At 41.5% G+C, this 24,195-nt stretch overlaps 1 protein-coding gene across 1 annotated transcript in view; it reads right to left on the bottom strand.

Annotated features, from left to right (window-relative positions):
* The window catches only part of USF3 (upstream transcription factor family member 3), a 47,537-nt gene extending 37,425 nt beyond the window's left edge, over nt 1-10,112 (bottom strand). Inside the window, exon 1 of the mRNA XM_072723455.1 lies at nt 9,968-10,112. The gene's annotated coding sequence lies outside the window, so the exon portion shown is untranslated. The remainder of the gene's footprint in view (nt 1-9,967) is intronic.
* Nucleotides 10,113-24,195: the final 14,083 nt, after the last annotated feature.

Consider the following 24,195-nt stretch of genomic DNA (forward strand, 5'->3'; position numbering starts at 1 on the left):
ATAAATAAATAAAATCTTTAAAAAAAAAAAAAGAGTTCTGGGTGAGCATATGGGTGGCTGAGTCAGTTAAGTATCTGCCTTCGGCTCAGGCCACCATCCCAGGGTCTTGGGATGGAATCCTGCATTGGGCCCCCTATTCTGAGGGGAGCCTGCTTCTCCCTCTCCCTCTGCCTGACATTCGCTCCGCTTGTGTGCAAGCTCTCTCTGTCAAATAAATAGACAAAATCTTAAAAAAAAAAAAAAAGAGTTCTGGCTATCAAAATTATCACACATTGATGGATGAGGTAAACAACTAGATGAGTGCCTTCTGAAGAAAGGAGCACCACATTCACAGTGAAAACTGGAAGTTCTCTAAAGTATAACCCTGATTCTCTCTCTGCCCCTAAAGTCCATGATGTAGATACCCTCAATTCATAGAAATATGTGCTAGTAGCTTAGCCCTGTGAGTAAGCGCTGTAATTAGGTATTCTAATTGCCCTGCTATGGTTGTTCTGAAGTCTACTAATTAATTACCTTTGACCATTGCTATGGTCTGAAAGTTTGTGTCTCCCCAAAATTCATAAGTTGAAATCCTAACCCCCAAGGTGATGGTATTAGGAGGCAGGGCCTTTGGGAAATGTTGAGGTCGTGAGAGCAAAGTCCTTGTGAATGGGATTAGTGCCCTTATGAAACAAGGCCCGGAAAGCTTGTCTGTTCCATGTAAGGGTACAGCATGAAGTAGGTAGTCTGCAATCTAGAAGGCCTTCACCAGAATCCAACCATGCTGGCACCATGATTTGGACTTCCAGCCTCCAAAACTGTGAGAAATAAATGTCTTTGTTTACAAGTCACCCAGTCTATACTTTGTTAGAGCAGCCTGAACAGACTAAGACAGTCAACCTCTACCCTCTCCTACTTTTCAAAGTCTCTGAGCTTTGGGATTTTCCAGAATTGCAGTGGGAAAACTCACTTTCCTACTGTTTCCCCTTTATGTCCATATTGGGTTGCAGATTTCTCCACACTGTATGGTTTTGCCATCAACCTGATCCCATATGCACTGCATTTTTCATAAATTCCTCAATGTTTTTGATCTTTAGATGACACTCTTCCCAGCTTTTGAACACTAATAATGATGTGTTCTTATTTTCCTATTTTTAATTCTTTTTGTTACTTAACTAGATTTTTTTAAAGATTATTTATTTTAAGGGGTGGGGCAGAAGGAGAAGGAGAAAGAGTCTCAAGTGGACTCTGCTGAGTGCAAGAGCCCAATGCACAGCTCAATCTCATGACCCTGAGATAACGACCTGAGCAGAAACCAAGAGTCGGTCTCTCAACCAACCACACAACCCAGGTGCCTTAGATTTCTTCATTATATAAATAAAACACCCTAAATTAAACTACTTAGATCACATTAAAGGATTTAAGTTATAAAAGATGTAGTCTCCCACACCAACTTTCCTCCTGAAATTTCCTGTTAACAAGACTCGAGTAATTACTGCTACATTACTATTCTTCCTTTTCCATACTCTATTCTTTGGAAGCAGGTACTAAGTCTAGCCCACATTCAACAAGAAGGGAACTAATACCCACCTCTTGGAGAAGGGAGTATCTAAATATATTTTTTACAATTATTCTGCAAAGGAGATTTCTCTTCTCCCCCAATTTATTTATTCAATCATTTATTTATATCAGTATGGAGTCAAGGAAATATTTTATCCTTTGTGTCAAAATAGAATGCTACAGTTATTTTGTTGTTAAAATTGTTCAAGCTCTGGTCATTGGGGACTCTTTCAGGCTGGCTCCTATATCCTTTTCACATACCCTCACCTCTCTCTCACCCTCATTTTTTTTAGTGCTTCCTTACTTTTTTGCACTATATGATGTTCATCTTGTGATATGTATCTTATTGGTTCTGTTTCTCTGGAGAACGCTAATATAGTAGGTAATCAGTAAGTATGTTGGTGAAGGAGTGAAAGACTGAGGCAGGGTGCAGGAATTTTTTAAGGCCCCGAAAGTAATTTTGAGGCAAAGTCACTCTAATCACTATAATACCCCCATATACTTGCTACCTCATATTAATGAATGAATGGTATAGGTGATGGGAATAGCCTTTGATATCAGACCTATAATCAAATCTTAAAGCTGACATTCACTAGCTATTTGATTTTAAAGTAAGTATTCCTGGGGCCCCTGGGTGGCTCAGTTGGTTAAGTGTCTGCCTTTGGCTCAAGTCATGATCTCAGGATTGGAATCGAGCCTCATGTTGGGCTCCATGCTCAGTGGGGAGCCTGCTTCTCCCTCTGCCTCTGCCCCTCCCCCCGCTCATGTGTGCTCTCTCTCTCTCATGTGCTCACTCTCTCAAATAAATAAAGTCTTAAGAAAAAATAAAGTAAGTATTCCTTGGGGTGCCTGGCTGGCTCAGTCCACGGAGTGTGTGACTCTTGATCTCAGAGTTGTAGGTTCAAGCCCCATGATGGGTGTAGAGATTAGTTAAAAATAATAATAATTGTTTTAAGTTCCTCCATAAAAAAATAAAATAAGTATTCCTTGAAGTCTTGGCATCCTCACATTTAAAACTGAGAGACTATCACCACCATCTGGGAGGACTGTTGTTGTGAGATTACATGTTAATACATTTAATGGATCAAGCAAAGTGTTTGGTACACAGCAAGAGTTCACTACACAATAGTTGCCTTTTTCCATTTCCCCCCTAATTCACTGGGAAGACGGAGTCACCTAGTGTGAGTTCCTTAACTGTATCCTACATATACCATAAGAGACCTCTGCCCGTGCATCTGTCCCTTCAGCCCACCAGAACATCCTAAAGCTAACTCTTCCGTTTATGGTGGGACTCTATACTTGATTCCTTTCTCTTTAGCACTTCATTTCTTCTTAGCCATTTCTCTTTTGCTTCCAAACTATGGAGCTTATTAAATAAGAATTCACTGTCTTTTCTATCCTCTGAAGCTTCTCATATTTCCTTCATTGGCCAATCCTTCCTAAACCCCGGGCAGAGTCTTCTGATTGTTTCCACCAACCAAAACTGCTTTCTTAGAGATGAGGACTACTGTTGTCCACATCAGAGGTCTTTCTCTGCCTTCCCCTCCTCTCTGCAGGACTGGAGGCTGCTGCTGTTTTCCCCCCACATTTTCTCTCCTACATTCCCTTCCTTGTCCCCAATTATGCATCATCTTTCTCTAACACAAATCCCTGTCTCTCACTTTGACTTCCAAGGCTCGATACTATTTGCTTTTCTATTTGCTTTCTCTCTACATACTTTCAAACAGTTTCTGTGTAAAAGGCATTACTTTTTTATAATAAAGCCAACTTTCAACACAGATCTTGCTCCAAACCTTTGGTTAGGCAACTTCTCTTCAGAACATTTCATTTCAATACCAATTAACAGGTTTTTGCAACATGTTGAATTGCTTTGCCTCTTAAGAGACTTTCTTCCAATTTCTCCATTTTGTCAATGACACCAAAACTTTAACCTGGCTCTAAACCCAAAAATAATCTACAAATTTTCTCACCAAATCCTATCAATTCTTTTCACAATGCTCATCTCCTCCTGTTTTTTCCTACCATCTCAGATTAGGCCCTGTTTTATACATGTCTGGCTCTTTTTTTGTTTTTTGTTTTTTTTTAATTAAAAAAAATTTTTTTTTACTCATGAGACAGAGAGAGAGAGAAAAGCAGACTCCCTGAGGGGATCCTCATGTGGGACTCAATCCCAGGACCCCGGGATCAGGCCCTGAGCCAAAGGCAGATGCTCACCACTGAGCCACCCAGGCGTCCCCAAGTCTTTTTAGCTCCCAGTCTTTCACCTATTCTTCCATGGTTTCATATTTCAATGTCTTGGTAATCTTTCCAATTCATGGTACTCAACATGTACCTCCCCTGCTCCAGAATCCACAGTACTATTTTCTACCATCTACTGTTTCAAATCCAAACTCTTGGGTCTTAGCTTTCATGACTCTACCTAACACCACCTTCTTCACTGGCCAGTCTCACTCATCCACTTACCCTTAATACAACACACACACACACACACACACACACACACACACACACACACAGGAGCAGGGCTATCAAGCTAATCATGCCATCTACCCTTCCCTCCTCTGCCCTCCAGACAGGTTCTTCCCTGTGCTCCTTATCAGCTGTTCATTTTTTTGCTAAATCTTGCTATTTGCCCACTGAAATGACCTTTCCACTTTGCTTAGCTTTTTCAAATGCTATTAACCCTTTGAGGCCCAGTGCAAGTCCGTTCTCCTCTCTAAAACTTTCCCTAATATTTCCAGCTAACACTAAACCCGCTACCTTTGTTCTGGATTCTATCATTCTCACTTCTTAGTAATCTTGTTACGTAATATCTCTTCTCTCTCATATATTATTAACTTCTCCTTCTCTGTTAGTGCTTTTCCATTAAAATACACTATTCCATTTTTTTTTCTTCATTTAAAAGGCAAAAAAAATTTCTCTGACCTTGCAACACCTTCTGTGTGTTCCCATTATTTCTCCCTCCCACCCATCAGGCTTCTTGAACAAGTAATTTATACTCAATGTCCCTTCTTCCTCACTTACCATCCACTCTTCTGCTCACTATTACCTGGCTTTTATTTATTAAACTGCTTGCAAAAGATCTCCACATTATCAAAATCCGATGAACTCTATAGGAAATATCTGTTGTTTTGGCTTTATGACAACAATACCTAAGTTTTCCTTTGGAGAACCTCTCTGCCTGATTTCTGAGATCTGACAGGACCATCAAACATGAGCTTATCTCTGGGGTGGGCCCAGGGATGACCAATAAGACCATACAAGGCAGGAAGGTGGCTAGAGCTGAGTTAGCCCCATTGGCCCATATAATCTTAGAAGCTGCTGTCCCTAGGCCGTTCCAAGGGTTGATTATTCTGCTTTTCCTCACTTCTGTGAGCATACCCAATATCTATCCATAAATCTACCCATAAATTTTCTGCTTCAGTTAGCCAAAGGCAATTTCTATTGCTCATAACCTAAGAGAAATTATAGTGGAGGTGGAAGTGGTACCTCTAATGGTTACACCTCAACTTTCTTCTCCCTGTCTCCTTTCACCGTGACTCCTGCTGTAAGAAATTATAATAGCTAAGGTGAGAAAGCTTTCAACCAGAGACCCAGTAACAGCTTCACTAATTGCAAGGTAAGGTTATCTGGGACTCCACATAGAGCCAGGCAATAGTTAAAAGGGAAAGTACAGGAGCACAGATGGAAACTGGAAGAATCCTGGGGTGCCTCTTTGTACTAACACTAGCAGTGAAGTAACCAGTAGACTACTGCTACCCCACATAGGCAAGATCTGTAAGGGCTCAAAGCAATTGGGAATAAAAGTTTGTCTGACTCCAAAGTCATACTCTTTAACATAGCACTTTCCACTGATATCCATCTATTTTCAGCACCTTAATTAAGAAATGCTCCCTCTCATTTCCAGCCTTTGTACCTGTTAGTTTGTGTGGAATGTTCGTATCAACCTTCCAACTGAAAACTCCTAATTATCCTTTTTGAAACTTTCTCTGATCCCTAGAGATTAGTCCCAAACATCCTGACATAATATTCCACAAAGTCTTAACATGAAATATAATCTACATGCTTACTGGTTTTTCCCACAAGCCTGTTAGGCTTCTAAATGGTAGAAACCACATCTTTTAGGTTTGTATCCTCAACAATTAGTACTCAATATATGGGAGTAATAAATGTCTATTGGAAGAATATCTGGTCTTTCTTAATTTTCCATAGTGGATAGAAAATTAGATTTGGGGTACTTATGTTTAAATTAGCATCTAATGAATACTGTGTTCAGTCCCTTAATTATTTGATATGGTATTCTCCAATCCTTCGTCTAAGTCTAAAAACTTCTTAAGAGCTGAGTTCTCTGTGTTTACTATTTCTGTATTCTCTTTAGCACCTATGAGTATTAGACACATGGTAAGCACTCAATAAATACTTGAACTGAATTTAAAACACAGTATTAGCACATTAATAGGAGTAACTTATCATGCTCTACTGATCTAATTAAAAGATCTGGCCTTCTGAAGTAGTACAATTGTACTCATATGGAAACTTTAATGAGAAAAAGAAAAATTATCCAATTGGACAGTTAAAAGCCTTTCTCTTAGTGAGAGTTCCACAAATATTTTATGGACAACAAGAGTCAACCTCTAGAGCTCAGGGTAAAAGACTGTATATCCCCACACATATTGGAAGGAAGATTACAAGTTTAAGGGATCTGCCACAACTGTAATTACTTAAATTCCACTAACCCTTAACAAGTTCCTAATGAAAGTATAAGAATATTTAATAGCAAATCACTCAATGTCAAATTAACCTACAGTAAAGATGTATAGGGCTGTCTCTCCATTATATATAACAATGACAGTCATTTATTCATTCAACAAACATTTACTAAGTCCCTACTAATAACAAGTGTTACCTTAGGTCCTAAAATTACAAAGATGGGGGCACCTGGCTGGCTCAGTCATAGAGCATGCGACTCTTGATCTCAGGGTTGGAAGTTCAAACCCCACATTGGCTGTAGAGATTGCTCAAAAATAAAATCTTTTAAAAATAAATAAAATTACAAAGACGAAGAGAACACAGTTCCTATGTTGGGGGTTCTAGCTTTGCTATGTGGCAATGGTATTTAAAAATACAATGTAATGGGTGTGGAACCTACTTTAAAGAAAAAATACAACGTAGAGTTGCTCGACATGGAGGCTCGAGGCAGCAGTCTGGTGGAAAGAGTGGAGAAACACATATTTATGGCAATGTGATTAGCATTAACCCAGAAATAAGTACAAGATGTTATGGGGCCACAGAGGAGAAAATAATCAATCTTCTGAAGAAATCAGGAAAAGATATGGAAGACACTGACATCCATACATGAATTCAATGCAAGTCAAGGTGGGAGAAAGCTACAACAGAAACATCTGAGATAGAATCAAACCTGAAACTAGGGTTGCAAGCAGTGTCAGAAGGATTCCAAAGTAAACCAATCCAACTCATAACAAACCACCGTAGAAGAGCCAAAAAGCAAAATAAGTCCTTGCCATTAAGCTTGAGAGCAATGAAACACATATATATATGAAAGAAATTAAACCACCACATGGTATAAGTATAAAGGGAACCTTTTAAACAACATGTGGCATAAATGTTCAAATAGAGCCAATCAGTAAGAGTTGAGAGAGCTATTAGGAAAACCTTCATAAAAGTAGAGTTGAACTGTCATCAGTGGGGGTAAGGAGCACAGAGAGGGCTGTCCACATGCTGAGAAAGATCAATGTCATTAAGAAAAGCAGAGATCTGAACCACATAGTTGTGGGACCATGAGAAGGTCCAAAGGTTTGGAAGGCATTGGGTAAAAAGTGGACGCATGAGTGAGGGCCTGATTTTAACAGAGCCTAGAACACAAGCCTAGCAGCTTGGACACTTCTAGGCTCAGTAGTTCTCAACCATGACTGCTAAACAGAAACACCTGGAAAACTTTAAAAATTGTACCTCCGGCAAGGGCTTACCCCGTATCAAAAGCAAGAGAATCTTTGAGGGGAGCGGCAAGGATGTTAAAATGCAAGAGCATACAAGGTGATTCTACTCCATAGTCCAGATTCAGAACCACTGGGCTTGAGGATAGAGAAGTATAAGGCATGACAGATACGGTTAAGTCTACACTTGCTCTCAGTTCCTGTTTATAAGTAACAATTCTGAGCTGATTACCTACTGAGGCTTATCTTCCAACCTGAGTTAAACATTCTGTTTTCTGAGTGTTTCTTTTCCCTTGTTGACAATGCTAATCTCCGAAAATCAGAAAACAACCCATCAATTTCTCTTACATGACTGGTTCATTGACTGCACGGTGTGAAACTTAAGAGTTTTATTTCCATGATGTCCTACAGACGACTAACTTAGAAAACATTTCCATCCCATGCTGCCCTTACATCCCTGCAGTGAAATGCTTTCATATTAAGGAATGTTCTAGGCTACATCCATGGGTGGATTTTTACAAATGTTGTCTCTTAAATATAGAGAGGATGTAATACCTACATCTACAAGAGACATATGAAGAGCAAAATGTGAGATGTAAGTAGTCATTCTTGTAGTACCTAGAGACATTTTACTAGTCCTGGTTTCAGATGTGCAAGGACTACAAAGTATTTTGCTTATTTTGTAACAAATATGGTCAGAATACTTCACAAATGAAGGGAAACAAATGTATCCCATATAACAACTCTGTGCTACATTAAACAGGTGTTTGTGGGAAAAACAAACACATTAAGATGATAAGAGAGGGGGCAGCCCGGGTGGCTCAGCGGATTAGCGCCGCCTTCGGCCCAGGGCCTGATCCTGGAGACCCGGGATCGAGTCCCAGGAACCGAGTCCCACGTCGGGCTCAGGATCGAGTCCCAGGGATCGAGTCCCAGGGATCGAGTCCCAAGTCGGGCTCAGGATCGAGTCCCAGGGATCAAGTCCCAGGGATCGAGTCCCAAGTCGGGCTCAGGATCGAGTCCCAGGGATCGAGTCCCAGGAATCGAGTCCCACGTCGGGCTCAGGATCGAGTCCCAGGGATCAAGTCCCAGGAATCAAGTCCCAGGGATCGAGTCCCACGTCGGGCTCAGGATCGAGTCCCAGGGATCGAGTCCCAGGAATCGAGTCCCACGTCGGGCTCAGGATCGAGTCCCAGGGATCAAGTCCCAGGAATCAAGTCCCAGGGATCGAGTCCCAAGTCGAGCTCAGGATCGAGTCCCAGGGATCGAGTCCCAGGAATCGAGTCCCACGTCGGGCTCAGGATCGAGTCCCAGGGATCAAGTCCCAGGAATCAAGTCCCAGGGATCGAGTCCCACGTCGGGCTCAGGATCGAGTCCCAGGGATCGAGTCCCAGGGATCGAGTCCCACGTCGGGCTCCCTGCATGGAGCCTGCTTCTCCCTCTGCCTGTGTCTCTGCCTCTCTATCTCTCACGAATAAATAAATTAAAAATCTTAAAAAAAAAAAAAGGTGATTAGAGAGTATGACAGCCTGTTGATCCTTTAAAAAGCAGGTTGGTTTGTTTTTAAAGGAAAAAAGCAAAGACATGAAATATGCTTCAGGGTCCGTGTCCCTCACAAAGTGTGTATTCGAGAAACCTGTACTTTGCTCATAGGTAAGCAACCGTCTTCTTTATGCGAAATTTAAGTTAGCCACAACTGTCTTATTTGGGGGGGGGGGGGGGGGGTGTTAGGTCACCAGATCTACTTAATGGTAAAAATGGTGTGAGAACAGGAGTTGGAAGCCCGTGGCGCACACACAGGTTTGCGCAGCCTCGTAGTCCCTGACAAAGTCCGCCAACTCCAAGGACCATCTCCCCACGCACAGGGGCGGGGAGGGGGTGGGCAGAGGGCAGAGCCAACCATCGAAACGTGAAACATGAAAAAGAGCCACGAAATACGGAGCCGGGTCGCGAGGGTTGGCCACCCGCTTGCACCCATCCTGCTAGAGGGCAAGAAAGGCTCGCGAAGAGGAAACGCAAGCCCGACTCTCGGACTCGGGGCTGAGGCTTCAAAGGCGAGAAGTCGCGTGCGTCCGACCCGCGGGGTCCGAGGAAGGTCGGGGAGCGAGGCAGGGAGAAGCGGGTGACGGGGCGGGCGGCGGCCCTCGGCCGGAGCCCCGCGCGCCCGGGCCGCCAGGAGCCTCGCTCGCCCCGCGCGCCGCTGGGGGCCGGGCCGGCGCGAGTCCCCCCCGCCGGGCAGCAGGGGGCGCGGGCCGCCGGAGGTCGCGGAGGGCACGGCAGCCGCAGCCCACGCTCGCGCCCCGCCGGGCTCCGCGCTCCGCGCTCCGCGCTCGGGTCTCCGGCTCCGGGGGGGTGCGGGTGGGGGTGGGTGGAGCGGAGCCGGGGCCGCCCCCCGGAGCCGCCCCCGCAGCCCCGGCCCCCGCCCCCCGGCCCCCGCCCCGGCTGTCAGCGGCCCCCCTCCCGCAGTCACTCACCCGCGGGCTGCGCGGTCTCGGCCGCGGCGGCGGCGGCGGCGGCGGCGGCGGCGACCCCCGCCCGGGTCATGGTCCCAGGCGGGGACGGCAGGGGCGTCCGGCCGCCGGGGCGAACCTCTCCGTCCGCGGCCGCCGCCTGCTCCTCTGGGGCTGGGGGAGCGCGGGCCCAGGCCCTCCTCTCCCCCCGCCCCCGCCGCCTCTTCCTGCGGCCACCGCCGCCGCTGCGAGCCCGAGCCCTCAAGGCCGGAGACCCGGCGGCAGCGCGGCCTCAACTTTCCCAGCCCCCCTCCCCCCGCCCCTCGCCCCTCGCCCCTCCCCGCCCCTCCCGCGGCCGCCGCTCGGCACGCGGACAGCCTACCCTGGCTGCGCCGCGTGCCCGCCCCTGCCGCCAGGCCCGCCAATCCGGCCCCGGGGAGGCTGCCGCGGCAGCCAATCAGAGCCCGGACGCCTTTGCGCGAGGCTAGGGGGCGGGAGGAGACGGAGGGAAAAGCGGGCGCGCGGCCCAATGGGGAGGGCCGGCGGGGACGGAGGTGCGCAAGTTGGGTTGAAGGAACAGGAAATATTCTTAAAGGTAGAGTGATGGGCAGCAGAGGAAGCCAGTAGGTGCCTGGGAGGGAGGTGGGCCTGGTTCCTTAAAGGGGCCGCCCTGAGAACCTGGAAAAAGGAGGTGTTTTAAAAAGAAAAACTTCTTTGTATCTTGTTCTCCGCGCTGCTCGTCGCGCGTCCTTCGGTAGTTTGGAAAGTTGGAAAAGCTGAAAAGGAAAGAGGGCGTGCAAGGCTTTCAGTAACGATTAGAGAGCTCCTCTGAGCTTACGGGGCAGGGAGGGGAATGAATGATGATGCCCCGGTCGCGGGAAGCGGGGCAGAAGGAGGAGAATGCAGACGTCCCCGACTGCCCCTTTCCCTGGAGGATCCCTGCCGAGCTGACGGTGCTCGAATTTGTAGGTCGTGGTAACCTGTCATCCTTCACTTTCAACAAAGCACGGATTCCTCTGAGCTACAGATGACGGTGCTCAGCAGTGTCCTGGGGCCCGCTGGGGGGGGGGGGGGGGGGTTGCAGTATGTGGCATTGGGGGGGCGGGGCTTGGAGCCCCAAGCTTGGGGGCTGGCGCTTCTGGAGACCTGGAGCTGACAGGTGTAGAGCAGCAGGGGACCTGAGGGTCCCCCACCTCCCGGATGGGTTGGGAGCCCTGGAACCTCTTCCTCCTTTCTCTTGGTATCTCATGCCTCTCCCACCCTTGGAACAGGTGTCCTCCACCTAGTGGTGGTGGAGGATTTCCAAGCGCTTCCACTACCAGGTTTGGAAAATGTCCCAGATACTAGAGATAGATGTCCATGGGCCGGACCAGGTAACTTCCAGATCATGGCATAATGGGGATTACTTGAGCCCAAGTGTGCAGAAGATGCTGACCTTGTACTGAGGAAAAGAAGTGTAAAGTCAAACAGTCGCTGCATAATGTTGGCACAGCGGTTTAAAGGGTTTGATGAAACAGAAAGCCTTTAACGTTGCTTGTAAATTGTGGAACTTTTACACTTTGGTGCTTTAAAATTTTCATCTGTCTTGCCCTGTGTAGTTCTAATTAGCCTCTGGATGGGCTTAGTACAACCAAATCAAAGCCGCAGCTGAAAAAGATCCTACAGCTTAGGACCTGGTAGTAATAATGCTAATAGCACCTCCATGAAATTATATAGTATTAATTTGTCCAGCTTTGGGAAATAATTTCCATTGTGATCAGAATAGAAGCTATTCATGTTAAGAAACTATTCTGGCTAATAAATGTCACGTCTAGGGGGTGTGTGATTTTTCTAAACAACTGCAATTTATCAAGCCTAAGGTAACATAACACAGTTTTGACGGTTCAAGAATAACAGAACTTAAGGGTTTCTTTGGATCACTGTTAAAAACAACACACGTTAACGCCTTTCTAGCACAATTTAGAAGTGCCAAATAAGAGGAATTTCTGTTTGAAAAGATCTGAAATGTCAGCTTTTTATTTTATCCTCATTCATAACTGAAGCTGAAGTCCTAATCATAGATCTTTCTATTGGCTTTGTGCTTTCAGCATTGGTTTGCTGCACTAGGTATGAGAGGATGATGACATCAAATAATTGCACAAGCCCAATTTTCGGGCTCGCTGCTATGTGTTTGACGAACATATACTAGTGATAAAACACGGTGGTCAAGTGAAACTGGTCTCCTTGCCTCCAGGCCAAGTCCGTTTTTCACACAGTCCAGGTGATTCTGGTTTTCACCCACATGCTTAAGGCCCTTCCATGGCTCTGAAAGGCTGTTTGCATGACCTGCAAGCCCCTTGCTTTTGCATCCGCAATTTCAATTCCTAACAGCTCCTTTTCTCTATTGCTGGGGATGTAGGACTAGGGAAGGGAAGGGGGCGCTGACAGCCAGCCGGAGGGCGTGGTCTGGGGTTGCGGCTCGGGCTGCAAAGAGCTGCTCTCGGCCCTGTTCCACCCACCTGCTTCGTGTCCCCAAAGGCAGGGGCTGTGCAGCGTGTGTCCTTCCCGGGCACCCGAGGCGGGGCCTGCTGGGGCGCGACCCCGAGCGGTGCCCGCGTCCTCTGGTGCCAGGCCCGTGGGGTCTCGCCTGACGCCCCGGCCGTGGATCTGCAGCCTGGGCAAGAGAGGCTCCAAGCTGGCGTCTTCTTTACAGAAGGTTTCAGAAGTCCATGGCAGAGATGCAAGCCAGTGATCATCTCCTGACATCTACTTCTGCATTTCCCGTGGAAACTGCCCGATTGTTTTTCCAGGGTGGTTGCAAAATTTCGCATTTTCAACAGCTACGTATGCAGATTCCAGAGGGTCCACATCATCGCCGACCCTGGATATTGTCAGTCTTTTTAATTCTAGCCATTCTAGCGGGTATGACATGGTTTCCTCTCGTTCTAATTTGCATTTCTCTAATTACTAGTGAAGAATTAATTCTAATTAATTAATTAGAATAATTAGCTAATTAATTAGAATTCTCTAATTACTAGTCAAGAATATTTTTGCCGGTTTATTGGCCAGTTGCATCTTTGGTACTGTTCACATCGTCAGCCCACTTTTAAATCAGGAGGCCTGGGGCACCTGGGTGGCTCAGTGGTTGAGCTGCCTTTGGCTCAGGTTGTGACCTTGGGGTCCTGGGATCCAGCTCCCCACAGGGAGCCTGTTTCTCCCTCTGCCTACGTTTCTGCCTCTCTCTGTGTCTGTGATGAGTAACTAAAATCTTTTTATGAAAAAAATCAGGATGCTTGTCTTCGATGAGTTGTGAAAGTTGTATGTTCTTGATGAAAGTCCTTTCTCAGATATGTGTTGTGCAAATATCTTCACCCATCTGTGACTTTCAAATCAAAAACAAAATAGCTTTACTGAGGTATGACTGACGAAAAACAAATTGAACGTATTTAAAATGTACAAGATGGGGCCCCTGACTGGCTTAGTCCACAGAGCATGTGACTATATGGGGGTCCGATGGGAGTTCAAGTCCCATGTTGAGTGTGTAGAGCTCACATTAAAAATGAATACATAAATAAAATGTACAAACTGGTTAAGTTTCATATAGTTATACACCTTTGAAGCCATCTCAACAATCAAAAATAATATATCCATCCTGTCCTCAAATTTCCTCATGCTCCTTATTAATTCCTTCCTCTTGCTCTCATCCTGTTCTCCAGGCAACCATTAAACTGCTTCTTGCTATAATTCATTTTCATTTTCTAGAATTTTATGTAAATGGAATCATTCAGTGTAAACTCTTTGTCTATCTTATTTCATTTAGCATACCTTTTTTTGAGATTCATCTACTTCCTTGTGTGTATCAATAATTTTTTAGGTTTTGTTGCTAAGTTGTATTCAAATGTATGGATACATTATATATATTAAGATTGGAGAACAGTTGGACTGTTTGCAATTTTTAACTATTACAAATAAAGATGCTAGGGATGAGTGGGTGGCTCAGTCAGTTAAGCATCTGCCTTCAGCTCAGGTCATGATCCGGGGGTCCTGGGATGGAACCCTGCATCAGGCTCCCTGCACCAGGCTCCCTGCTGGGCAGGGAATCTGCTCCCCTCCCCCTTATCTCTCAAAAATAAATGAATAAAATCTTAAAAAACAAAACAAAAAGCAAATAAAGATGCTAGAACATTTGTGCACAAATCTTTTTAGGGACATTTCCTTGCATTTTCCTTGGTTAATACTTGGGCTAATAGCCAGTGGGATGGCTCAGTCATAGGTAGGTGTATCTTTTTTAAAAACTGCCAAACCTAGTTATTAAAAAAAAAAAAAAAAAAAGGAGATCTTGCTATTTGCAACAACATGGTGGACCTAGAGGGTATTATGCTAAGAAAAATAAATCAGAGAAAGACAAATATGATTTCACTCATATGTGGAACCTGAAAAACAAATCAAATGAACAAACAACAACAAAAACCAGAAACAGTCTCAAAAATACAGAGAACAACCTGGTGGTTGCCAAAGGGGAGGTAGTGGGCGAATGGGATAAATAGAGGGAGATTTAAAGGTACAAATTTCCAGTGAATGGTCATCTCTTGAAATCTAAGTCAAAAGGATGAAACAAGTCAAAAGGATGAAAAGTACAGCATAAGGGGGTACCTGGATGGCTCAGTGGTTGGGTGTCTGCCTTTGGCTTAGGTTGTGATCCTGGGGTACTGGGACTGGGTCCCACATCTGGCTTTCTGCAGGGAGCCTGCTTCTTCCTCTGCGTATGTCTCTGCCTCTCTTTCTGTGTCTCTGATGAATAAATTTTAAAAATCTTAAAAAAAAAAAGTACAGCATAGAAAATATAGAAATAATATAGCAATAACTTTATGGTGGTGACAGATGGTATTACATTTATTGTGGTGAGCATTTCTTAATGTATATAAATGTCAATTCACTATGTTGTTCACCTGAAATTATTGTAATATTGTATATCACCTATACTTCAATTTAAAATAATAAATAAAGACTGCCAAACTGTTTTCCAAAGTTGTATCATTTTATGTTCCCACCAGGAGAGAATGAAATTTGAATTGTACCATATCCTTGACAACACTTAATATGGTGATTCTTTTCAAATTTTAGTCATTCTAATAGGTTTGTATTTCATTGTGAATATAATTTACATTTCCCTAATTATTAATATATTAGGCATATTTTCATGTACTTATTAGCCATTTGTGTATATTTTGTGAAGTGCTGTTCAAATCTTTGGTTATTTTTATTGTTTTTTTTTTTGTTATTGTTATTGAGTTTCAAGAGTTCTTTAAATATTCTGGATACATATTCTTTATGGATTGTCTTTTCTTTCTCCTAACACAATTTTTCAAATAGTAATTCTTAATTTTAAGTCCGATATATCATTTACTTATTTTATAGGTCATACTTATGGTGTCATATCTAAGTTATCTTTAATACAAGGTCACACAGATTTTTTCTATTTTTTAAAGATTATTTATTTATTTATTTATACATGAGAGACACACAAAGAGAGAGAGAGAGAGGCAGAGACACAGGCAGAGGGAGAAGCAGGCTCCATGCAGGGAGCCCGACGTAGGACTTGATCCGGGGTCTCTAGGATCACGTCCTGGGCTGAAGGCGGCACTAAACCTCTGCGCCACCAGGGCTGCCCTTTTCTCCTATTTTTTTCTGCAAATTTTATGGCTTTATGTTTTATATTTAGATCCATTGTGTGCATTTTATTTTTTTTTTTTTTTTTTTTTTTTTTTTTTCATTGTGTGCATTTTAAATTAATTGCATACTGTGAAAGTATGGATCAAAGTTTATGTTTTTGAATTGGGAAATTCAACTTTTCCAGCACCAATTATAAAGACCATTGTTCCGCTCTTGAGTTGTCTTTCTACCTTGGACAAAAGTCTATTGATCATGTACATATGCTTGTATTCCTGGACTCTTCTGTTCCAGTGATCTATTTGTCATTCTTAATACCCATATCACATTATTTTAATCCCTGAAGCTTTATAAATCTTGAAGTCAAATAGTGTAAGTCCTCCAATTTTCTTGTTCCTTTAAAAATTACTTTAACTGTTCTAGGTCCTTTGCCTTTCCATATAGACTCAAGTTTGTCAAGTTAAAACAAATCCTGCTAAAATGTTGATGGAGGTGATGTATAATTCAATTTGGGAAGTTATAACTTAATATTGAGTCTTTGGATTCATTAATGTTATCTCTCTCCATTTATTTGGATCTTTTACATTTTTCTCAGAAGTGTTTTATAGCTTTCTATATCCAGGTTTTGCATATATTTTATTAAATTTATCCCTAAATATCTCATATTTTATGCTACTGCAAATGTTACGTTTTAATTTTTAAATGTTATCTTTTAAATTTCAATTTCTAATTGTTATAGCTGAAAATACAATTGATATTTGTATCCTGTTGCCTTGTTACACTTCCTTATTAGTTCTGGTAGCTTTTTCTTTTTTGCTTTTAAATTTTATTTTATTTTTTAATAATAAATTTATTTTTTATTGGTGTTCAATTTGCCAACATACAGAGTTCTAGTAGCTTTTTAAAAAAAGTTATAGCATTTCTACTTCATTAAGTCATCTGCAAATAAAGACCATTTTCTTTCTTTCTATCTAATTTGCATGCTCATTATTTCTTTTTCTTGTTTTACTGGACTGGTTAGGGCTCCCACTGCCTTATGGTAGAAAAGTTAGAACAGTCATCCTGCTTTCTTCCCAAAGGCATAAAATCCAGATTTTCACTGGGTTAAGTATGATGGTAGCTGTAGACTTTTTATAGTTTTTATCATGGATAAGTGTTGAATTTTTTCAAATACTTTTTTCTACATCTTATTGAAATAATCACATTTTTTCTTTAAACTTGTCAATATGGGATGCCTGGGTGGCTCAGTGGTTTAGAGCTGCCTTCAGCCCAGGGTGTGATCCTAATCCTGGGATGGAGTCCCACGTTGGGCTCCCTGCATGGAGCCTACTTCTCCCTCTGCCTGTGTCTCTGCCTCTCTCTCTCTCTCTGGGTCTCTCATGAATAAACACATAACATCTTTTAAAAAAAAATTGTCAATATGATGAATTATACCAATTGAATTTCAATTGTTAAATTAACCTTTTAATCCTGGGAATAATTCTATTTTATCAGGATAAAACCTTTTAATAAATTTCTGGATTTGATTTGCAAATTTTTTTTTTAAAGGATTTTCCTGTCTTCCTGAGGAATATTAGTCTGTAGTTTTCTTGTAATGGTATACTGATAGCCAATAACTGGTATAATGCTGTTCTCATAAAATGAGTTAGGCAATATTCTTTCCTCTACCATTTTCTTGAAAAGTATGTTGTTTTTTCCCCTAAATATTTGATAGAATTCACAAGACATCTGGGCCTGAAATTTTCTTTGTGGGAAGGATTTTAACTACAATTTTTTATAGCTACTAATTTTAAAAAATATTTGATATGTATATTGGTAGCAGCTTACTGTGTTATAACTCACATACCATGCAATTTATCCACAGTGGCTGAGTAACATTCCATTGCATAGACACGGAACATTTTATTTATTCATTCATGTTAATGCCCATTTGGATTGCTTCTACTCTTTGGCTACTATATAATACTGCTATAAACATCCATGTACAAGTTTTTTGTGTGGACATGTTTTCATTTCTCTTATGTATATATGTAGGAATGGAATTGCCAAGTCATATGGTAATTGTTTGACTTTTTGCATAACTGCTAGACTTTATTTCTTGAGTGACTTCAGCGATTTGCGTCTTTCAAAAAATGTGTCCAGGGCAGTCCCGGTGGTGCAGCGGTTTGGTGCCGCCTGCAGCCTGGGGTGTGATCCTGGAGACCCGGGATCGAGTCCCGCATTGGGCTTCCTGCGTGGGGCCTGCTTCTCCCTCTGCCTGTGTCTCTGCCTCTCTCTTGCTCTCTCTGAATGAATAAATAAATCTTAAAAAAAAAAAAAAAGTGTCCATGTCATCTAAACTGTTGAATGTATTGAATAAAGTTGTTTGCAATATCCCTTTATTACCATCATATTCTCAGTAAGTTCTTTAGTGATGTGCTGTCTTTAATTACTGACGTCGGTAATTTCTGTCTTCTCTGTGTGTGTCTGGGGGAGCAGATTTGGTCAATATGGCTAGAAGAAAGGTTTATAAATTTTATTTTTTCAAATAAGTTGCTTTTGATTTTTTAAAGATTTTAAAATCTTTATTAAAAAATTAAAACTAAAAAATTTTTACAGTAAACTTTATGTGCAATGTGGGGTTCAAACTTACGACCCAGAGATCAAGGGGCACATACTCTACCAACTGAGCTACCCACGTGCCCCTTATTTTTTTTATATTGTTCTTGCTTTCAATTTTACAGGTTTCTACTTTTTTATTATGTCCTTCCTTCAGCTCATGTTAGGTTTAACTGGCTCTTCTTTTTCTAGTTTCTTAAGATGGAATCTTATATTCTTGAGTTTCCTCAAGAGTTTTAATACATTAATAAATTATTTAATAATACATTTAATACTACAAACAATCCCTTAGGCAATTCTTTAGTTTCATCTCATAGTTTTTATATATTGTTTTCACTTTCCTTCTGTTCGAAATCTAATTTCTCTTGCAATTTCTTAAGACTTATTTAGAGGCATGTTGTTTAATTTCCAAGTATTTGGGAGATTTTCCAGATAGGTTCACTCTTGACAATTTAGCTATTGATTTAGTCTCGTGTGGTTAAAGAGCATGGTTTGCATGGTGTTAATTCTCTTAAAGGGACTGTGACTTATTTTATGGCCCAAGATACGGTCCATTTTGGAGAACCATCTTTGTGCGCTTGAAAAGAATGTCTATTCTGATGTTGATGGGTGAAACATTTCATACATGTTAATTAAGTCATTGGTGAAAAATGTTATTCAATTCTTCTAAATTTTACTTATTTTCTACCTGTCTTATAATTTACCAGCAGTTTGGAATCTCTATATAATTGTGGATTTGTCTATTTCACCTGTCAGTTTTTGCTTCATGTATTTTGAAGCTGTTACTAGGTTTTATACACATTAAAGATTATATTCTCCTGACCAATTGATTCTTTTATCATATATCCCTGGAAATCAATTTTGTTCCAGAATCTACCTTGGTATTAATTTAGCCAACCCAGCTTTCATTAGTGTTTACATGGAATATCTTTTCCACTCTTTTGTCTTTAAAAGTGAACCTGCTGGGGGGGTCTGGGTGGCTCAATGGATTAGGCGTCCAATTCGGATTTCAGGTCAGGTCATGATCCTGAGACTGAGTCCAGGCATAGGATGGAACAGCTTAAGAATCTCTCTCCCTCACCCTCTGCTCCTTCCTCCCTACGGCTCCCCCATCCCCCTGCCACCATTGCACATAGACGCATACACCCTCTTAAAAAAAAAAAAAGTCTTAAAAAATATCTAAAGATATTTATTTGAGAGTGAGAGTGTGTGTGTGGGGGGGGCAGGGGGATGGCAAAGGGATAGAGAGAACCTCAAGCAGACTCCACTCAGTGCTGAGCATGTAGCCTAAGGTGGGGCTCAAGCTCAGGAACCTGAGAATCACTACCTGAGCTGAAACCAAGTCAGACACAACCGACGTCACCAGAAACCCCTCACTTATATTTAAAGTGGATTTCTTATAGGGAGCATTTTGTTGTTGTTTTTTAATATGCAGTATGAATAATCTTTGCCTTTTAATCAGCATTTAGGTTATTTACATTCAATGCCATGATTGTGACTGGATTTAAAGTTTCATCTTGGTTTGTTATTTGTCCCATCTATTCTTTGTTGTGTGCAATTTTATAACTTGCCTTCTTCCACTTTTGATCATATTATTTTCAAAAGCTAGGTAATACTGACATACTGTATTTTAACCTTATTACTCAGCATTCTGGCTGCTTCCAATTATTCATTGTGAACATTATTATACAAGTGGCTTCCCTTAATTTGGTCATGCCATTAAGATGTATTTCTCCAAACTGAAGTAGTGAGTGGTTAGGGGTTGGGCTTTGGAGTCATAAAACTTGTACACTAATCCCAGCTCAGCCCCTTAACTAGTTGTGACCTTGAGAAAGTTACTCTAAGCTTATTTCTGAAGCTATTAAATGAAGCTAAAGTTCCTATCACCAGACACTGCTGTGTGAATTAAGTAAGGTAACTTGGTATGGAGCACTGATCAGTGCCTAATACATGGTAAACTTTAAATACATGTTAAAGCAATGAATGAATCCAGTGCAAGGAAGTAGGGTTAGGCCTGGCAGGACACAAATGCTTTCAAATTCTCAACATCAGGCAAAAATAAAGCCACGGTTTGTAATAAACTGCCTATTTATTAGAATTCCCTTTCCCATTGTTAATTATATTTCCTTTTTGATAGTCTGCTTGGTAAATTACTAAGATCTCAATGTTTTTCTTAAATATGAGCTCCTTAGAGTTGATTTAATATATTTCCCAGTCTTTTACTACAGACATGTGTAATTGTTAAATCTGACCGTATTTTTAAAAACTTTGTGATTTCTGTAATTTCCCCGAAGGATACACCTGCCAGAATATTGTTGGACTTCACTGCTCTGCAGACATTTTTAGACGCACTTTATACTTTTTACATCCATGAATGTGGTATATACCATTACTTTCTCTTCCATTAATTCCCTAAGTTCCAAAGGAACTTCATGTCTTGTATAATTTGTTTTTACTAATTTACTCCGTTTCCTTTGTGATAGTTTTCCACTTTCTAGCTGGTGAGTGCTGACAGATGCTCCTGATATTTGTCTAGCTTTTATTTTTGAGAGAGCAGGGGGGAGGGGCTTGAGCAGACTGCCCACTGGGTGTGGAGTCCAACGTGGGGCTAGACATCACAATCCTGAGATCATGACCCAAGCTGCAATCAAGAGTCAGGGGCTTAACCAACTGTACCACCCAGGAGCTTCTTGTGTCTAGCTTTTATTAAATTTACTTGGTTCTGTATCAAAATATTGCTAAGATATCTTGGGTTTTGCAACTCCAAAGCTTTATGGCATTTACAGTGATTATCTTTTTACTTAGATGTAAAAAATATTAACGTCATTTTGTATTGAGAACCAAAGTTAAATTGTCTTAAATGTTTTCCCCAAAATTCTATAAAATGTATTATACCTCCCACTCCGACATACTACCCCATGGCATCTCAAATGTTTGTTCACTATACCAGACTATTAAAGATTATGAGGGTAGGGGGTCATGCCCATTATTTTCACTGCTCTATTGTTAGAGCCTGACCCATTGTGGGTACACTCCTTGACCAAATGTCATGTAAGGCAGTGTAATTTAGCCCTATGTTTTAGAAAGCACTTTATTTTTTAAACTTTAAAGGGTGACAATAATCTAGGAACCATGCCCTAAATTTGCCCCAGGTTACATATTATTAGCTGAATTTTGATTTAGAGTGAAGATCCTAGACAATTCTTTGTAGGCATATAGGGTTTGGCGATAAAAGGGGAAACCAGTAAGTACTGGATAGTTGTGGTAGTTACAACTGCAGGAGTTAACAGTATTTTAACCACAACCACGTAAATAAGGTTATGCGAAATCTTGCAAAGTGTAAACAAAGGTCACATAGATCTGCTTATATGTCAAATAAATGAATCAAGTCCCCAGTAGGTGGTCATTCATAGCATCAATCATCAGCAGAAGAAATGTTAAAGATCAGAAACCAGGGGCACCTGGGTGGCTCGACTGGTTAAGCATCTGCCTTTGGCTCAGGTCATGATCCTGGAGTCCCAGGATCAAGCCCCAGGGTATTGGCGTATCAGGCTCCCGCTGGTAGGGAGTCTGCTCACCTTGCTCATGCTGTCATAAATAAAATCTTTTTAAAAAATAGATCAGAAACCAAAATGATGGAGACCTATGGATGCAGAAGTTTATGCTTTGGATTCTGATGCAAAAGGTCAAATTGTGTGGAAGGTCATTCTTAATTTGCCTGACATCTCTGGCTAAGATGCCAGTTTTTTTGTTTGTTATTTAAAGATGCCAGTTTTGAGCTAGTCCAGTTTCTAAATTGTAGCTTTCTCAAGGAAGTTTAGACTGGGATAGCCCGAGTCCAGGGGAACAAGTGGAACCTCTACAAAGTAAATTTGATGGCTTATTGCATATTCCTTTCCCACTCCCTCTCATACCTCTAGTCCCAGTCCTTCTGTGGGAATTAGATATTGTTTTTACTCAAACCAGTGTTATGAGAAAGCAAGTTAATGTAGGGAATATTTGTCTCCACCAAGTTCCTTCCAAAGTTGAAGTCAACATCCTTGGAGGCTCTGCTCATTATTTTAGTAGAGGTAAGCCTTTACTTAAGACATGAATTCTAAATAATTAGACTTTTACTTCCTTTTAAAGAGGTCCTCTTATCTGCCTAGCTTATTCACATATTCCTAGAGCTTAGAATAGGTGCTTAATATTAATTTTCAGGAACAATTTATAACTTTTATATCAGCAAAAGGCAGGTAACTTTCTCACACAGGAACATGGTAAAAACAAAGAGTTGTGAAACTGCTTTGAGGGTGCTGTAATACAGCCCTCACCCTACCAGATTTTATTGTTATATATACAAATTTCATCTGCGTGTGGAATCTAACAGTTTCAATATACTTTAGTGTAGGAGATTGCGAGTGACAAATAGGATCCAAAAGATTGTTCAAATCTTTATATAGAGAACTCTGTGGCAAATCAGGAATATCAGAGTTCACAAACTGCAAAATATTCCCTCCTGATAGAGTAGCTTCTGAAATGGTGGATTTAAGCTTTCATCATAAATTAATATACAACAGGCCATTAATTCTTCAAGATTTAAAATTCTATGCTGAAGGTGCCAGTCTGGCTTACTTGGTAGGACATGCAACTCTTGATCTCAGGGGGTTTTAAGTTTGAGCCCCACGTTGAGTGTAAAGATAATTTTTTTTTTTTAAAGTAAATTCTATGTTAAGTAATGACTGCTTCGTAATAACGTTATGCTCTCAACTATTTCTGAGTAGACTTTGATTCTAGATAAAACATTTTCTTACGTAAGAAGTCAAGTGTTTTAGAAAACTGGAAAAGTTGAGAATTTGTTCCAGTAACTGATTATTTGACTTCACTCCCCTCAACGTTCTATCAGGGTAACTGGACTTAAAAATCTGACTCAAGTCCTTTTTCCCCCGTGTCTGTTACTTGGTTGTATCATAAACTAGGACTAAATTCCTACAGTATAGGCTTATAATAGGGGAAATCCAATTCAGGACCCTCGGCCATGATTTATTCTCTCAATATTCTTATTAGAGGCTCACCACTCCTTACTATGCTGTACTCCACTCAGGAATGTTCAAAACATCCAGCTAGAAAAGCACCACCTGGGAGATAGACTACTGTATGCCTCCACCTAGCCAAACTCAACCATTAGAACAGAACTTTTTAAGCTCACTTTCTGTTCTTTTACACTCTGAATGGTAAATTGTTTTCTAACCCTCATTTAGGAAACTAAACCCTTCAGAGAGTAAGATAACAGAAGCTTTCCAACTACTTTGCCTTGCGTGACAATAAAATCCAACATTTTCTACAAGTATGATGTTGTAGGAGGTCCACATTGATCTCCACCTCCTGCAAATCATATCCTTGTGTATTGCCTTTCCATACTGTAGCAGGATGGTAAAGTGGTTGGTCTGGGTCACCAACAGAATATAGCAGAAATAAATGGTGTTGCTTCTGGACATAGGTCACACAAGAATATGGTTGCTACTCTCTTGAAACACTTGCTTTCAGGGAAGCTAAACACCACTTGTAACCCAGGTAGCCTTGTACAGACACCCAAATAGTAAAAAACGGAGTCCCTCCATTGGAGGGAGTCATTTTAAGTATTGCTTCTCCAGCCTTAGTCAAGCCTTCAATGATGTGGCCCTGGCTGAGTTTCACTGCAACCTGATGATACCTCAAGCCAGAACCATTCAGCTAAGATGCTCCTGGATTCCAGATTCAGAAACTGCGGGTGATCATACACATGTGTGGTTTAAGCTGCTAAATTTTGGGATGTGCTACATACCGATAACTGAGACACACTGGGCAAAGATCACCTGTTGTTCCCTGAATAAGCAAAATTCTAATTACAACACTTCCAAGATACTGAATTAACTTTGTTAATAACAAAATTTTAAATTCTTGTTTTTTTGATAATCAGAAAAAACTTAAGCCATTCCCAACTTACTCAACTACTAAACTCCTTCACTGCTAACAAAAAGAAAAAA

Source organism: Vulpes vulpes, chromosome 1 (assembly GCF_048418805.1).
Source record: "Vulpes vulpes isolate BD-2025 chromosome 1, VulVul3, whole genome shotgun sequence".
Lineage (NCBI taxonomy): Eukaryota > Metazoa > Chordata > Mammalia > Carnivora > Canidae > Vulpes > Vulpes vulpes.